This window comes from Alosa pseudoharengus, unplaced genomic scaffold, assembly GCF_046254945.1.
Source record: "Alosa pseudoharengus isolate Yale_2024_CS ecotype anadromous, Long Island Sound unplaced genomic scaffold, YU_APseudo_1.1 YU_APseudo_1.1_scf_18, whole genome shotgun sequence".
Classification (NCBI taxonomy): domain Eukaryota; kingdom Metazoa; phylum Chordata; class Actinopteri; order Clupeiformes; family Clupeidae; genus Alosa; species Alosa pseudoharengus.
The window spans coordinates 4971233-4984699 of record NW_027468650.1 but is presented as its reverse complement, the minus strand read 5'-3'; positions in this window follow the sequence as shown (position 1 = coordinate 4984699).

Here is a 13467-nt window from a genome sequence, read left to right as displayed (position 1 = left end):
GTTTATTTGCTGCATGTTGTCTAATTGGATGCTTTGAATGAGGCAATGAAAAGTCTCGTCCCCATTTACAGAAGTGGTTGTTTAAAAGCCTAATCTTTTCTTAGCGCTTTCTTAGCGTGTTTAACATGAAATATTGCCTTGTTGTGTCTACATCTCTCTCTCTCTCTCTTTCTCTCCCTCTTCCTCTCTCTTTCCCTCCCTCTCTCTCTCTTTCTCTCTCCCCTTCTGTGTCTCTGGGCTACACAGTAAAACGTTTTTTGTCTGCATTGGTTATTGTTAAGAGATTTTAGCGTACATTTATCTATATGCTTGCCAAGCATTTTTACAAGCACAAAATATCACAGCAATATTGTTTAAGAAAGTGTCTCAAAAGAGATGTTTGGATTGTGCTAATTTACTGGTGTACCAAAGAGGCTCTTGTCTTGTCTTTTAGATGGACATCATACCGGAAGTTGACCCAGATGATGAAGGAACCAAGATAAGTGTAAGTCCATTCGCATACCTTACAGTAAAGGCATTTAAAAGTTCAGTGCAATCTAGCTTGCTTGGAATGCTTGCTTGGACGCAATTCACAAAAAAACTACAGAGAGTCACACAGAGACACACACACACACACACACACACACACACACACACACACACACACACACAGAGAGACAAACAGAGACACAAAGAGAGACACACACACACACACACACACACACACACAGACACACACACACACACACACACACACACAGAGACAAACAGAGACACAAAGAGAGACACACACACACACACACACACACACACAGACACACACACACACACACACACACACACACACACACACACACACAGAGACAAACAGAGACACAAAGAGAGAGACACACACACACACACACACACACACACACACACACACACACACACATTCACACAAGTGCACAGACCATATGAAGAGGCTCTGCTTTGCTGCGTCCACAGACAGTGAAAGTGCAGGGGAACGACATCTCCCACCAGCTCCAGAGATTCCGGGTGGACAAGAGTGACGAGGGCCTGTACGAGTGCCGCGTCATCGACGCCAACTACGGGGAGCTGCGGGAATACAAGGTGCAGGGCTACCTGCAGGTCAACGCCACGACGCGGCCTCGGCCACCCAGCAAGACGTCCCCGCTGCACCTGACGGACAAGAAGCCCCGTAAGAGTGGCGCGATGGCCGGACAAGACAGCGGTATGAGCGCTGACCAGCGCGCCTCCAGCTCCACCTCCCAGATGTCCTCGTCCAAAACGATCCACCACAACCCAGGCTCAGGTGAGCGCCCCTTTCAGACAGACTTTACCCAGGTGCAGATAGGCACCGTGTTGAGACAGACTTTACCCAGGCTCAGGTGAGCGCCCCTTTCAGACAGACTTTACCCAGGTGCAGATAAGCGCTGTGTTCAGACAGACTTTATTTCAGTCCAGCTCAGCATTTATATCTGACACTCTTGTTTGTTTGAATCAGTTTTCCCTCAGCAAGCTTGTTTATTTGTTTGTGAGTAGTTATTCAGTGGTTTTTGAAGGGATTCGGGTTTTTTTACACAACTTGTGTCTACAGCTATTTTGAGGGACAATAGTTAACTTGGCAACGGCAGACCAGTGAAAATATTCAAATGGAATTCAGAATATTTTGAAATTATCCATTAAGCACTGTTGAGAGTGAAGACCTTTTAAAATCAACATGACACAAGACATGTGAATAATGCAAGTGCTATTTGGGGAGATGCCTCTATGCCTTCTCCGACTAGGCCAAAGTTATTTTCAGTGCATCTGCTAGTGTGCAATAGTCCACTAGGGTCTGAGTGACGCAGCTTTCAGTGTGTTTAGTCCGCAAGCAATTATGAGCAAGGCCTTCCAGTCCAGCCACCCAGTTACTCGAACGTTCATGTTTGACTGACATCCTGGAGGCCCAATCCAACATGAGCCTGAGCTTCTCTTCCACAGCCACCGATTGGCTGTGTTGCTTATGGAGGAACTGGATGATATGGGTGTGCCTAGACTTCTCAGTGAGTCAGGCTGGCAGAGACCAGGGAGGACACATGTCCAGCTTGCAATATCATTCGGAGCACAACTAGAAACACTAAACAAAAAAGTGTTCCAGTCTTTAGCAGTTTGCATGAGGAGAAAAAGAATGCTATTCCAGCTGCTGTGGCTTTTCTGCTGATAGCTGCACTGTGTGGATTGTCCTGCGCAGTGCACCGTATAAATCCCACTGCCCACCTCCGTTAGCCATGTTTATCCAGCGCGCTACAGAATCATCACAATGCAAGAGCCAAGCGAGGCGGTAAACGCTTGTGTTTGCCTTGTGGCCACAGCACACTTTGAAGTTACAAGTGAGGACAGTTCCCAGGGGAAACCAGCCGTCTGTGTGCCACAATATTTTGCAGATAACTGTTTATCGTGCCCACACAGTTTCCCCGATGAGCTATGGTGCATTTCTGTGCCGAAGATGATCGGGTGGAGGAAGTGTGTGTGAGTGTGTGTGTGTGTGTGTGTGTGTGTGTGTCATCTGCGCCCACTGTGTTTTCTAGACACAGTGATTCACAGTGATTCAGCTCGTTCATATTGTCTTGCAGCTGGCTGCACTTCACAGTGAAGAGGGTGTGCTTTGATGCTTATGACAGGTTGCATTAGTCACCATAGGCGGGTTGGTTGTTTTTTTGTTTTTTTTCCTTTTGGGCTTACGACAACAACTACAACAACAAGTACGAGGCCATGTTTGATTAGGTGTTTGTATAGGTTCAGTCTAGTGAGGTATTTCCGACATCTTGTTTGAACGTACAGACAGTTTGATATAAAGACATTAGCATTCAATTGCTTGGGGGAAACAAGTGATCGGTTTTGACAAGCCTCTTTTGTCAACGCCTTATCAAAGAGAGCGACATGTAGCTGTGATCACAATGCTAGGGTGTGTCATGTAGTGGATCACAATGCTAGGGTGTGTCATGCAGTGCATCACAATGCTAGTGTGTGTCATGTAGCTGTGATCATAATACTAGGGTGTGTCATGTAGCTGTGATCATAATGCTAGGGTGTGTCATGTAGCTGTGATCACAATGCTAGTGTGCGTCATGTAGTGCATCACAATGCTAGGGTGTGTCATGTAGCTGTGATCATAATACTAGGTTGTGTCATGTAGTGGATCATAATGCTAGGGTGTGTCATGTAGCTGTGATCATAATGCTAGGGTGTGTCATGTAGCTGTCATCATAATGCTAGGGTGTGTCATGTAGTTCATCACAATGCTAGGGTGTGTCATGTAGCTGTGATCATAATGCTAGGGTGTGTCATGCAGTGTTGTATAAAGTACTAGAAAGCAATACTTGAGTAAAAGTACAAGTATCGTACTAAAAAAAGACTTTGGTAGAAGTGAAAGTTACCTTTTAGAATATTACTTAAGTAAAAGTCTTAAAGCATCTGATATATACTGTACTTAAGTATCAAAAGTAATTTTCTGATATTTAATGTACTTAAGTATTTGAAGTAAAAGTAAAAAGCAAGCGGTTTTATTTTGAACTTTTATTGTGAACTTTATTTTGGCTTTCTTATAGTAAAGCATAAAGCATATTCAGGGTTCCCATATCTTCTTAATCTCTGATTCAGTCTTACTCTTCTTGGACTGAAGACAAGTCCTGCGATGTTAAATAGCCTTTCACAGGCCGCTGAGGCAGGTAGCGGAGTGTTCAGCTTCACAGAAGCTGCCGATGTACAGAAACATTTCTTGCAAATACGGCCACGGGTGTATGACGTTATTTTCACCACTACCCTGTTCGCTGAGTTCACCACTATCGTCGGGGTGAGTTCACCACTATCGTCGGGGTGCTCGTCTATGATAACGGGAGGTCCTCCAGTAGTTGCTCGTGCTCATGGCGGTTTCAGTTGTGCGTCCTCCTCCTTTAGCAACAAACAAGCGCTAAAATAGAGCGCGCAGCGTGTGGATCGTACGTAATGCAATCTAGGAGCAGTGATTCGCCAAACCTCCCTTATTGCTGTTGCACACATTTCTTCTAATTTTATGTTTTAGTAACAAGTAACGAAGATGCTTAGTGGAAATATAACGGAGTAAAAGTATATATTTTATCTAGGAAATGTAGTGGAGTAAAAGTGCAAGTTGACATAAATTTAAATAGCGAAGTAAAGTACAGATACGTGAAATTTCTACTTAAGTACAGTAACGAAGTATGGTGTACTGGTGCACTGGTGTCATGTAGCTGTGATCACAATGCTAGGCTGTGTCATGTAGCTGTCATCATAATGCTAGGGTGTCATGTAGCTGTGATCACAATGCTAGGGTGTGTCATGTAGCTGTGATCACAATGCTAGGGTGTGTCATGTAGCTGTGATCACAATGCTAGGGTGTGTCATGTAGCTGTGATCACAATGCTAGGGTGTGTCATGTAGCTGTCATCATAATGCTAGGGTGTGTCATGTAGCTGTGATCACAATGCTAGGGTGTGTCATGTAGCTGTGATCACAATGCTAGGGGTGTGTCATGTAGCTGTGATCACAATGCTAGGGTGTGTCATGTAGCTGTCATCATAATGCTAGGGTGTGTCATGTAGCTGTGATCACAATGCTAGGGTGTGTCATGTAGTGACAGAGAAGGTGCTGCAGTAGACACACTGCACAGGCCTGTTGCAGTTCAGATGAAAAACCTGTATTATACAGTACATACGGAAAGTATTCACAGCGGTTCACTTTTTCCGCATTTTATGTTTCAGACGGAAATGATAGTGTGTTGTTTGTATGTACAGACAGATACAAAGACAATCAGTTATGAGAGCCTGCTGTGACTGTGTAATGAGTGAGTGAGTGAGTGAGTGAGGGAGTACATATAGTCTTACACATCATCTTATACATGGGTCTTTTACTGTAATTAGTCTTACACATCATCTTATACACAGGTCTTATACACGGGTCTTTTACTGTAATTAGTCGTACACATCATCTTATACACGGGTCTTTTACTGTAATTAGTCGTACACATCATCTTATACACGGGTCTTTTACTGTAATTAGTCGTACACCCCATCTGGTAACACTTTCTATGAGGGTTGTATTTATAACGCCCTATGAATGCATTCATAATGTTTTATAAGGTGTCTATAAAGCATTGTAATGCTCATTATTACCATCTACAGTATATGTATTCACAAGTCGTCATAACCAACTTCATGATGCATTATGACAGCTAATTATGAATGATTATAATTTTAATCTGAATAATGCATTATAAATATGTCAAGATCTGCCTACTCACTTATATGCATCATAACTACTTTGCTTTGCTAAATGTGTATAGTGATGCATAAAGAGTTTTGACTTATACTGTAGTCCTATATATCTATAGCTATAAGTATATGTAATAAAGTTATAATAATTTATACATCTCCCTATAGCAATTATAAACAGCTATGCAATATCATAAGTGTTATTTGTCAGCTCTAAGTAAAGTGACAAGAATATGACCCTATTATCCTACAATGAAATGAGAGCCTGGACAGTAAAGACAAAAGGAATGCATTTAGTCCACTTTATTTTCATTTAAACCAAAGGTCTATTTTGATTCGAACAATCTTTCATAATGATCCATAGATTTCAGTGGCATTGTGAGTTTTATTCCAATAATAACCACCACCACAAAATATAGGACCGTGTCGTGCCATTTTTTTGGCCTGTCTCATTGTGTTTGTGTAATGTGCTCAGAGCTGATTATGTGTGTTAGTTTAAATGAAAATAAAGTGAACTAAATGCATTCCTTTTTGTCTTTACTGTCCAGGCTCTCATTTCATTGTACCTCATATTTGTTTATAATAACCTTATATCTATTTATAACAACACCTCATTTGCTCTACTTTACCTAAAGCTGACAAATAACACCTATGACATTAACATAGTAATTTATAATACTGTGCATATGGGGTAAAGATGCTAGACTCGGTACTTAGTTCATTGCACCCTTTAATTACTCAGTGAACTTATATCTGTCAATAATGTCATATTCTTGTCACTTTACTTAGAGCTGACAAATAACACTTATGATATTGCATAGCTGTTTATAATTATGTGCTGTACGGAGATGTATAAATTATTATAACTTTATTACATATACTTATTACTATAGATATATATAGGACTACTGTAAAAGTCAAAACTCTTTATGCATCACTATACGCATTTAACAAAGCAACGTAGTTATGATGCATCATGAAACTGACAAGTGATCAGGCAGATCTTGACACATTTATAATGCATTATTCAGATTAAAATTATAATCATTCATAATTAGCTGTCATAATGCATCATGAAGTTGGTTATGACGACTTGTGAATATAGATGGTAATAATGAGCATTACAATGCTTTATAGACATCTTATAAAACATTATGAATGCATTCATAAGGCGTTATAAATACAACCTTCATAGAAAGTATTACCCATCAGCTTATACACGGGTCTTTTACTGTAATTAGTAGCCAATGCTCCTTAGTAGTAGCCTAGAAATCTAGACGCGCCCCTAGCGGTAGCAAATTACATTTGCTGCCAGGGCTAGTCTAGCAACTCTCCATTGGCTTGTGAGCTCCAGAAATCGAAACTCAATCAGGCCAATGAAATCGTGTATAGAGTCGTTAGGTGGGCTTAACATAATGATTGATGGCAGAGTTGCAACGGTTTGGCTTGAATTCCCTGCTACTTGAAAACAAATAAGATGGATGTTGCTGCATGCTGGCGAACAGTGTGACACGAGTTAAGCTTTTATTAAGTTGGCAAACGTTTGAACTAGCTAACTAGCTCCGCTGGTGGGAAACGCATCATAGCGCTGCCGCTGTCCTATTGCGTGCAGAGGGAATTTGAAAGACAACTGATTATCCCGCCCCTCGGACTGAGCACTGCGAACGGTGAGTGCCCAGACCCTACATTTTAATGTGGGTCTGGCTCGTCAGGCTACCTTAGTAGACTTACTGTCCATATGGTACTGTATTTGGCATAATTTGCATGCAATAATAATTCAATTCATAATTCCGAAGATGATTCTTTAAATTACATCTAAATGATCAAATCTAAGATCTTTTTAAATTGAACCTATAGTTACATGACTGAATGTGATCTGTAGGTGGATATCAGCATGACAGCAAAACACAACAACAAGATAATAAACAAGTTAATAAAGAACAAGGTAATAAAGAACAAGTTAATAAAGAACAAGTTAATAAACGCTTCATTTGTGTCCATCCAGCTTCTCTGGTTTACAGTGCTGTAATTGTACTCAGCTTGATACTTAAATTAAGAATTATCTTCCTATACGATAGGAGGACAGCTCATTTTCACAATAACCCCCATTTTCATAAATTAGGAGCATTAACACCAATAAAATGTGTTTGTGAACAGGGGTTTTATGATCAAATGATTTCACAATATTGATTTCACACTTTATAATGGCCTGTATACCTCCAAATATACTGAGTCAAGACCAGCTCACTATTCATCCGCTGATAAGCCGTAAAACCCTGTCCAGGCCAGGGCTTAGTATTGACAGAAACACCAGTTAATGTTGCATGATACATGACATTGTTAGCACAGTGTATCTACGCTGCCTAGATCATTATGGTTGCGAGGGGAATGCGATTTCAATTTCCCAGCACAATTAATCAGAGCTAGCTAAATGTGCCTTCAGGTGAACTCACAGCACTTGTGGAGAAAAGATGTGCTATGGCATGATAGCAGCTGTGTTGTGCACTGGTTAGGGTCCCAGAAACAGGCCGGGCAGCAACAGAGAGCTTCGAGGTGTTTGATGTGGCAACACGAGTCCTGGCCGTGCCTCGCCTCCTAGATGCAGGTGAAATTTGCCCACCCCCAGTATACATTCCCTGAGCGGTTTCTCATGAATTTGGGGGAAAGTGTTCATATATCAGTGAATGGCTGTTCCTCCGGGGCATTTCACATGTACTCTAATGCCTTCCTACCCTGGCGATCAGGCTGTGAAATGACCAGCGTCATCAGAAGCGCAGTAGTCGGTTCCCATCTTGTCCCTTCCAGCTGGAGGGACAGTCTGGTGGGGCTGGCGGCCGAGGAGCATTACTCCAACATGGCCGACGTGGCCGAGGAGCATTACTCCAACATGGCCGACATGGCCGAGGAGCATTACTCCAACATGGCCGAGGAGCATTACTCCAACATGGCCGACGTGGCCGAGGAGCATTACTCCAACATGGCCGAGGAGTATTACTCCAACATGGCCGAGGAGCATTACTCCAACATGGCCACCACAGATCATCTTATCCTCAGCTTCCTCCTGCTGAGTGGGGGCACCGGGCGTCTCTGCCATGCTGCAGGCTCTCCTCTGTCTTACACACACACACACGCACACACACACACACACACACACACACACACACACACACACACACACACACACACACACACACACATATATACACTCACACACACACACACACACACACACACACACACACACACACACTCAAACACACACACACACACTGGTGGCACCAGGAGCTCAAAGTTATGGAAAAAGCCGCTATTTTACAACTTCTATGACAAAATTTCGATCACTTTTCATGAAACATTATGGCACCTTATAGAGTATACCAAATATCTTAGATACTGTAGACAGTATGTCTAGAATGTCTAAAAATATTTGGAGGTTTATTTTAGGGTGTCACTAGCATTCTATCAGTGCTGCCTATACATATGCTAGCCCCTATTATAATGATGCTGGATTACCTGTTTTCAAGACAACTGAAGATACTAGTGAAATGTTAAGAAGCAAATTCTCAATGTCTATTTTCTATGTGGCCGTCTCAAATTTGGAACCATTACTCTGTCTTTTGCTACAACTTGCACAATGTTCTGGAATCTCTCTTCTGTTGTGGCAGAACCAACTTTCTCATGGGCTAGTTTAACCCCACGCTCTGCTACATCATTTGTCACAATGAAGTTTGTAAGTGTTGCCTTTATCCTCTCGTAAGGTGTCAAGCCATCCCATTGTGACACTGGTGTTGAGAGCAGATGTTCATCAAATATATCAAAAGCTGCAAAGAACAGCCACGAGTCTTCACCTATGAAGTTTTCCAGTTTTCCAGCCACAGCTTCCTCTGGTAGACTTGGAAAGCATGGTTTGCCGTAGTCTGTTCCTGTCCTGTTCCTGGGGGTAGCAGCCTTTGGGAAGCTCAGCAATCTATCCACCATAGCCTGCTTAGTGGATGTCTGCACTCTCTCACTTAACAGAGCAAGTGGTACAAGCTCTGCTGTCAAATACTGCTTCTCCAGTCAAGGTACCCGTCTTCTCTCCAACAGCTTTGGGTACAACTGGTATTCCCAACAATTTGAAATCACCTCCTCCAGAAACAATGACAGGCAGACGATCATCCATTTTATACTTGGACTTCAAGGCTTCCATCATTTTTCCATCCCAATGTACTGCAGTAATGTCAGGTACAACCTATTGCTCCTTTATCGCCTGTGAATTCTGTCTATGAGCTGTTGTGCGTGATCTATCTGCAGTGCTGTAAGAAGAAGATATCTTTGAAGGATCTCCTCCAGTTTTCTCAATGAATTTTCTGGTCAAAGAAGCAGTGTCTGTGGGTGTCATACCCAACCGTTCACAGTGTTGTTGGATCTCAGTGTCTTGAAGAATGTCATGAGGCACATATGTTGCAGTCCCTGTTTTTACAAGTCTTCTGTGTTTCCTCTTTGGGGTTATTTCAGTTAACTCCTCATCTTCACTGCTCTCACTGACATTAGAACATTGTCCTGGGTCTATTTCTTTGAATTGTTCTTCTTGAACTTTCTTATTTTCCTCTGCTCTTGTCCCACTTTTCTCCAATCTTTGCCTTTTCCTTTCTTCTTTCCTCTTCTGAATTAAATCCAATCCAGCAATAGTTGCAACTCTGTCTGTCATCATTGATTGCAGGAAAAGCTTATCTTCCTCATTTTCAATTTGTAGGAAGGCATCTTTAGGCCAGAGAACACAAGATTTGTCCAACAAGTCATTGTATTCTTTTTCTTTTTCGACAGTTCTCTTGTTTTTTGCAGTTTTTCTGAATTTCTTGTCATTCTCAAAGAATTTCACAAGCTTGTTGCATGTGCTTTTCTCCAGATCTTTCGGATTTGACTTTCCAGACTGTAGTGGAACTCCTGCCCTTTTATATATATTTTCAATTTGGGGGAAGAGAACTGTTGCACTCTCATAAACAGACCTATTCCTTTTCCCACATGTCTCTGTTGTGAGATGTTTTAATGCTCTTATGATCATCCTCAGGGTTGGAAGCTTTGATGTAGGAAGAACCAAGTCATCTTTAGTAGCAGCTGGTCCAAGCCCATACAGCAAAGATGATGCCCGAGTTTTACAAGCAGCCATACTTACGTACAGTGGTGTCAACCTAATACAAGACTTCTACCATAGAACATGTACTGTATGAAGCTTCTAAGTTGAAGAACTTTTCTTCTAATGGATCATGCAAAAAGTTTGTTCAAATGAACTAGACTGGAAAGTATATGATACTGATGGATTATGAGAGCCACATTTTTAGTACATATTCTAAATATATTATCAAGCACATTTTGAGTTTTAGCTGTTCATTGAATCATTGTTCAACTACTTTTAAACAATACAAATGTATTATGAATCACATTAATGCTTCTCAATCCCTTGCAAAGGTTCATGACATGATCTCTGGGTCACAAGAAATCAATAAATGGAGTCCAACATTGTGATTCAAACCTAACGCGAAAACATAAAATGCGTTTTTTCTGCAGGCCTGTGGTGGTGGTGCCACCATTAGACTTTTGAATATGGTCAAAAAATTGTACAGGATGTCTTTATTGGTAAAAAGGAACACCCAAACAAAAATGCATCAGGTTTTATGAAAGTGAGGGCAACTGATGCACCCTAATATATATATATACATTCTTTCATTCTTTTCCTTTTCAGGTATAGCATGGCCTTATACATTAATGCCTAATGACTAACACTATACTCTGAATAGAGTGACACATATGCAGAATCTATGCCAGTCATGCCTCTTTGAATTTGAATGTGAGAGACAGAGAGAGAGAAAGAGAGAGAAGAGAGAAAGAAGAAAGAGAGAGAGAGAAGAGACAAAGAGAGAGATGGCATCTCTACAGAAGCCACTCCCTCGGGTGGACGTGTAAAAAAAAAAAAAAAAAAATCAGCGCCCGCAAAGGAAGAACTCCCGAGTGGTCAGCTCCTTCAAACACTCAACAAATGGCAGGATTAGGACACATAGAAGCACGGCTTGCAAAAAAAGTTTGTCTGCTAAATGCTAGCCAGTGCGGAGAAAAAGTCCAGGTGGTTTTAAGATACGGTACTTAACCGTTATTAGTGAGGAGTGACTGAAGGAGTATTTCTCTCTTTCCCGTAACCATGGAGAGGATTAAGGCTCTTGTGCATCCCCTCGGCGTAGGGAGCCAGGACAGGAGAGGAGAGCAGAGGCCTGCAGACGTGATTAATTATTGTCGGCGAGGAGGGATGTTTGGGCGCGGCGTGATTGCCTGCCCTCGCTGGCACCTCTGTTTGCTTGATCACTCCGGGCCAAATGAGATCTGGCAGCCAGGAACTCCGGGTCAGGAGCTTCTGTCGTTCTCCCTATCTCTCCCTCTCTCTCTCTATCTTCTGCACACTCTCTCTTTCTCTCTCTCTCTCTCTCTCTCTCTCTCTCTTCTGCATACTCTCTTTCTCTCTCTCTCTATCTCTCTCCCTCTCTCTCTCTATCTTCTGCACACTCTCTCTTTCTCTCTCTATCTCTCTCCCTCTCTCTCTCTCTATCTTCTGCACACTCTCTCTTTCTCTCTCTCTCTCTCTCTCTCTCTCTCTCTCTCTTCTGCATACTCTCTTTCTCTCTCTCTCTATCTCTCTCCCTCTCTCTCTCTATCTTCTGCACACTCTCTCTTTCTCTCTCTCTCTCTCTCTCTCTCTCTCTCTTCTGCATACTCTCTTTCTCTCTATCTCTCTCCCTCTCTCTCTCTCTCTCTTCACACTCTCTCTCTCTCTCTCTCCCTCTCTCTCTCTTCTGCACACTCTCTCTCTCTCTCCCTCTCTCTCTCTTCTGCACACTCTCTTTCTCTCTCTCCCTCTCTCTCTCTTCTGCACACTCTCTCTCTCTCTCTCCCTCTCTCTCTCTCTCTCTCTCTCTCTCTTCTGCACACTCTCTTTGTCTCTCACTCACCCCTCTCCTCTCTCTCCCTCAGTGTCTCTTTCTGCCCCCCCCTCTCAGCACCTGCCTCCTCTCTCTTTTTCTCCTCTCTCTTGCCCAATTCTCACTCTCTCTCTTTCTCTCTCTCTCTCTCTCTCTCCAGACAGACCTCCATATTTAGTGTGATGGGGAGGACCGCAGCAGACCCCTAGTAAATGTCACTCTGCTTTAGTGAATATTTCATCTCCCACGTACTTACTCTGTCCTTGTTGAGAAAGTGACTGCTCTGCTCCCCATTTCCCCTGTGTTCCCTACTAGTTCTGTGGCCAATGAGACTCCATGTCTGACGTTTGAAACTCCATGTCTGACGTTTGAGACTCCATGTCTGACGTTTAAGACTCATGTCTTCCTAATGTTTGAGACTCCATGTCTGACGTTTGAAACTCCATGTCTGACGTTTAAGACTCCATGTCTGACATTTGAGACTCATGTCTTCCTAATGTTTGAAACTCCATGTCTGACGTTTGAGACTCATGTCTTCCTGACGCTTGAGACTCCATGTCTGACGTTTGAGACTCCATGTCTGACGTTTGAGACTCATGTCTTCCTGACGCTTGAGACTCCATGTCTGACGTTTGAGACTCCATGTCTTCCTGATGTTTATGACTCCATGTCTTCCTGATGTTTGAGACTCCTGTGCTGTTAACCAGCAACCATAGACAGTAAAAGAAAGCAGCAAGTAGCCTTCGCTACAATTTCTGTAGTTGCTGCGTCCATTCATTGTTATTCTCTCTCCTGCTCAAACAAAAGTTGTGAGTGCATTAAGTTGATGATAACGTGTTTACAAAGTCTACTTTACATAAAATAAATATTGAAAATAGCCCACTGTCATGCAGTTAATGGGATACTGTGCAGAGTTGGAAAGTTAGGTCAACTTGGAAAGTGTTTCTAGTTGCCTGTTGGTAAGGTACAGCCGTAGCTTACACCTGCAGAAGCGATTGCTTGGGCGCTTGTGTTGCGAACACATCACATTTCCACGAATCACGGATGTGTTGATGACATAAATTATGAAATATTAGAGGACTTAATGAGACGAACTGCATGCCGATTCCCAAATGCCCCAGCAGCAGCACGGGAGAGGAGAGCTTATCTGACAGATCTGCATTGTCTATAGTGAGGTAATGTTAGATTACATTGCAAAAATATCACCATGCATTCATAAGCTCGTGATTCAGTGAGAGTGATCCCAAAACATCGGAAAGTGACATTTC